Here is a 5688-nt window from a genome sequence, read left to right as displayed (position 1 = left end):
TTCATGGCGATGGGAACAAATTGTTCTCATCTGCCCATTCCACTGGGGGGAAGTCTTCACATGCTTTGGAGTAGACATCCCTCTAACTCACTCTTGGGTTTGGGGCTGTTGGGCATTGTCACTTTAGAGACTCACAATAATACTGTGAGCGAGGCACTAGAGATTTTTAGGCGGTGCAGTGGATACAGTGCCAGACCCAGAGTCAAGAAGACTTGAGTTCTATTAAAAGAAAGTCTTCATTTGGGCCTTGCCCTCAGTAATGAAGCAAACCCAGGAAAAGAAAAATTTAAGAGTTTGTTGTAGCACCCAAGGCAAAAGTCTGCTGAATGGGATGAAAATGCATGTGACTGCTGACTAGCAGATAAAACAAAGGCTAAGGGGTTGGGATCGTAGTACATGAAGCCTCTTCCCTACAGGCTGGTTAATACCTACTGGAAGATAAGCAAGACTGAAAACAATGGGGTCACTCGGACTGGCTGGGCACATGGGTCAATAGTTCAGATATAAGGGCGACCCTGAGCAAGTCACAACTTCTACCTCAGTCTCTTCATCTATAACATGGGGTACATAATAGCACCTACCTCACAGGATTGTTGTGATAATTAAATGAGATAATAATTGTAAAGTGCTGTGGCACAGTGGCTGGCACATAGTAAGCTCTAATATAAATGTTAGTCATTATTATGATTATTCTTATTATCCCCTTTTACAGATAAGGAACATCAGGCACAGAGAGGCAAATACTCATGGGTACAAAGCTGGTAAAGATTGGAAGTAAGATTTGAATTTATCTCTACCTGACTTAAAGTTCAACTCTCTACTACATTTTGATGTCTTTTAACTCTGGTTTCTTAAGAAAACAACTTTTACCCAAGAAATATCACAAAACATACGTATTATGTTGTCATCAACAATTCATACCAAAGAAAGGTCAAAATTAGCAAAAAGGAGCATTCTTTAAAGTTACCTAGCTTGTTTGGATTTGTCAGAACCTGCACTGTCCTAGGAACATAGGATCATAGTTTTGGAAGAAACATTACAGGTCATCTAGTCACCCTTCTCATTTTACAAAGAAAGAAACTGAGGCACAGAGAGATTAAGCAATTTATCATCAGGGTCACTCAACTAGTCAGTAACTGAGGCAGGATTTGAACCTAGGTATTCCCAGTTCTGAGTCCATCACTATTCTCTATGTCATGCTGTAGCTTTTGAGAACAAAGAGTCACTTCTATACCATAATGAGGTACCAGCGAATGATTGAATGGAAGCACTAGGGAGTACTAGTGCTATGATTCCCATTTTACTGGTGAGAAACCTATAAATTCTTCCAACTTCCTCATGGATAGATAGATATAGAGCACTATACTGTTCCAAATGGCTACAGAAAAGCTTCAGAGTAGGAAACCCAGAAGTCACCTTCTTTATCACACTTTGTTGGCTCTGTTTATGGCAAGCCCCATACATGTCAGCTAATTTTCTTACTTTGGCTCAGAGTGATTGATGTCAATGGATCAGGCTAATGGGTCCTTTCACTGATCTATTTTCTGCCTTCTTCCCAGATGCCTCTTCAACTGTGATACCTGCTCTTCTTAATATCATCCTGATTTCATTATGCTAAAAGCAATGGTATACAACACAGTACCTTTACCCATGTGGGGTTTTGCCTCATTTTTTATAGCAGATGGTACATTCAACTATCATTAAATGGTATTATATATTCAATCATAATCATAATAGCTAGCATTATATACTGTCATATGGTTTGTAAATGGCTTTACAAATATTATCTCAATTTACACGCACAACAACCCTTGGAAGTAGGTGTTAATATTATCTACATTTTGCAGAAGAGGAAACTGAGGGAGGCAGAAGTGATTTGCCTAGAATCATACAGCTGGCAAGTGTCTTAGATCAAATTTGAACTCAGTTCTTCCTGACTTCCAGTCCAATGCTCTATATACTGAGATACCTAGCTGCCTCTTCAATCATAGAAGGATAGAGCTGGAAGAGACCTTAAATAGCATGTTGTCCTCTGCCCTCATTTTTCAAATAAGGGAACCGAGTCTCAAAAAGGTTAAGTGACTTGCCTAAGGCTAACATGGACAGGTTAGTCAGAAAGCTGAGCTGGTGAACCAAGGCCTTTCGATTCTTAATCCAATGCCATGTTCTCTTTTGGCAGGACTGTCATCTGAAAGGAAGGTAGATCTGACTCTTTTCAAAAAAATTCAACTCAACATTTGTATGTGTTCTAAGGAGACTACATTTAATTAGACACTGGAGCTACAAAAATGGGGAAAATATGGCCCATATTCTGAAGAATCTTTTTGAAAAGCAAATACTTATTTATTATTTTCCCTTAGGGTGAGGTCCACCAGTGTATTACTGTATTTGGTCAGGGATGAACCAATGGACATTTTAACATCTATGTGAAATGGTGGCTGAAGTGAATCTGCGCATTGTTAGGGCAATATAGTAGATCATAGATCCAGAGAGCTCCACAAGAACTTAAGAGGCTATCTAGTCTAATTCCCTAATTTTACAGATGAGGTTCTGAGACTTGTTCAGGTATAAGACATGTGTGTGTGTATATGTGTATGTATGTGTGTGTGTGTGTGTGTGTGTGTGTGTGTGTGTGTGTGTGTTATCAAAATATATAAATGTGGCTCATGGGTGGTATGGATGGGTATAAATTAAGATATGACTCAGATATGCCTGAAGTCTCAGGAGTCTAGCTAGAGGTGGTAGGAGAGGAAATAAGTCTGGTAGGGTCTAGGACTGCCAAAGTTAAGAATCTCTTCTTATATCTCCAAGAAGGAAATACTGGTGTTGGGCTAGATACAGCCATTCGCCACCTCTTAAATGTCTCTAGTCCAATGGTATGATATGTTCAGAACAAAAGCCAATAATCTGAGTACTCTTAAGTTGGTAGGACTATCCTTAACTTCTACTCTCCTGATTAGCTCCCTTCTCCCAAATGTTGGTGACATAAAAGACACAAATTTAAAGTAACAAGCAAACCCACTTATCCAAGCAAAATAACAAACAGAAATCTGAAAAGTTCTACAGGTTAGACTCTACAAAGGACCTATGATTTAAAAAAAAACATTATTATTTATCTCATTGAATATTTCTGTTACAAGTAATTTTTTTTAAAATAACTTAAAAAAATTTTGAGTTCTAGATTGTCTCCCTCTTGCTCCTCTCCCCTCTTTGAGAAGGCAATTTGATTTTAATCATACTTGTGAGAACATACAAAACATATTTCCATATTAGGTATTTTAGAAAACACAAAATAAATCAATTAAAAATTAAGAAAGTTCTTTTTAAAGTATGCTTCAACCTGCCCTCAGAGCTCAATGGTTCTCTCTCTGGAGGTGTATAGCATTTTTCATCATGAGTCATTTGTAATTGTCTTGGATTATTGTTTTGATCACAATATGGCACCCTTACAATATTGCTGTTACAGTGTACAATATTTCCTGGTTCTCCTCACTTCACTTTGCATTAGTTCATTGTAAGTCTTCCCAAGATTTTCTGAAACCATTCTGTTAATTATTTCTTATAGAACAATAACATTCCATCCTATACCACAACTCATTCAGCCATTTCCCAACTGATTAGCATCCCTTAATTGCTAATTGTTTGCCACCACAAAAAGAGCTGTTATAAATATTTTTGTATAAATAGGTCCTTTTCCCTTTTTTCTTTATCTCTTTGGGATGCAGGGATATAGTAGTGGTATTGCTGGGTCAAAGAGTATGCGCAATTTTATATCCTTTTGGGCATAGTTACAAATTGTTCTGCAAAATGGTTGGATCAAGTCTTAACTTCACCAACAGTGCACTAGTGGTCTAATTTTTCTACAACCCCTCCAGGATTTGTCATTTTCCTTTTCTGTCATGTTAGCCAATTTGACAAGTATGATGTGATGTCTCAGAGTTGTTTTGATTTGCATTTCTCTAATCAGTGGTATTTTAGAGCATTTTTTCACATGACTATTGATGTGTGCTTGAATCACTTCATCCGCATCTGCAACACAATCTCCTTGCTGGCCAAGGCATGCACACTATGCCTTAACCCCCAACAAGCTCTACTTCTACCAGGTACTTGTACTTCAACCAAGTAGGTGACCAATGATGGAAACAGAAAGTGGTGCCAAGCTGGGCCAGGGCCAGTTCTTGGACAAATTTCAAATGGAAGACGTTGCAGCAGATCACAGTGACATTTATTTGGAGCTGATAGCAGAAAACTTATCTAGAGTCTTGAAAACAGCCCAGAATACCAAAAAAGTGAAGATCAAACAGATCAATAAACACTGATCCTGCTGCACAGATGACTATCTTCATCAGGCAGTAGTTACATTGTCACACATGACATTGCTGTAAGGGTTATTCCCAGAAAATTACAGAGTGATTTCTGAGAGCCAGACTTTGTACCAGACTTTGATGTTAACATATATTTATCAGTATTGAAGACTATAAAGAAAATAGTGGAAAAATGAAAAATATTAGCAGTCATGAAGCAAGTCTAAAAGGAAAAATGAACTTGAAAATAGAACCTGATTTAGTATGCATTGCAACACATTTCAAAGATCTTGGAAATCCTCCATGGACCTTTGAAGATGCTTCTCAAGAGAAATTTAGAGAACATGACCAAAACAGGAATAGATAGTAAGAAACTTCTAGAGTTTCTTGCAGGACAGCAAGTAAATGCAACAAAAGCATTATAAAATATTGAACAGAATTGGATTGTTCATTTTATTTTGATATATAAGGATACTTTCCTTCAATATTTCATTCCTTCATTGCTATAAGATTTCAGCTGTTCAAGAGTCTTTTATCAAAATTGAAAAAATATGATGAGTTCATATGTTATATGTTTTGGGGCTATATCCCCGCTATGGTATATATCATGTAAAAGCAACCTGTCTTTTTTTTTCTTTTATACTATATTCAAACAATGTGGGTTAGTAAAATACAATTGGATAAGCTATGACTTTGTTTTCTTGTGGTTTCTATATTTTGCCTTTAAGAAATTGAAAAGGAAAATAGAATTTTTAGTACTGAATTTAAGTGTTTTCTGATAGCTGATAAATGAAAACTATAGCAAACATTCTGCATAGCTGAACACCAAAGGTTTAGAAGAACAGTATCTTTTCAAGCAGGCAGCAAGGTGGCACAGCAGATAAGAGCACCAGACCTGAAGTCAGAAAAATTTACCTTCCTGAATTCAAATCTGGCCTCAGACATTTATTTGCTTGTGACCCTGGGAAAGTCACTTACCCCTGTTTGTGTCAGTTTCCTCATTTGTAAAATGAGATGGAGAAGGAAATGGTAAACCATTCCAGTATCTTTGCCAAAAAAAACAAACCCAAATGGGGAAGTAAAGAGTCAGACACAACTGAAATAACTGAACAACAATTGATAGCTTTGATTTCTTCTTTTTTAAACTGCCTGTCCATATCCTTCGACCATTTCTCAACTAGAAAATGGCTCTTATTTTTATAAAATTGGCTAGGTGCCCTATGTATTTGAGAAATTAGACCTTTATTAGAGTAACTTGCTATAAACATTTACCCCAGCTTCCTGTTTTCCTTTTAATTTTGGCTGCATTAGTTTGATTTGTGCAAAAGCTTTTTAATTTAATTAAATCAAAATTATTTTATTTCACCTGATCCTTTCTATCTCT

At 36.8% G+C, this 5688-nt stretch overlaps 1 pseudogene; it reads left to right on the top strand.

Moving 5' to 3' along the window:
- Positions 1–3991: 3991 nt before the first annotated feature.
- On the top strand, positions 3992–4813 carry LOC110216095 (checkpoint protein HUS1 pseudogene; annotated as a pseudogene).
- Positions 4814–5688: the final 875 nt, after the last annotated feature.

This window comes from Phascolarctos cinereus, unplaced genomic scaffold (assembly GCF_003287225.1).
Source record: "Phascolarctos cinereus isolate Bilbo 61053 unplaced genomic scaffold, phaCin_HiC Scaffold_4;HRSCAF=312, whole genome shotgun sequence".
Classification (NCBI taxonomy): Eukaryota; Metazoa; Chordata; class Mammalia; order Diprotodontia; family Phascolarctidae; genus Phascolarctos; species Phascolarctos cinereus.
Note: the sequence above shows the minus strand (reverse complement) of the source record. Positions and strands in the feature narration are given on the sequence as shown.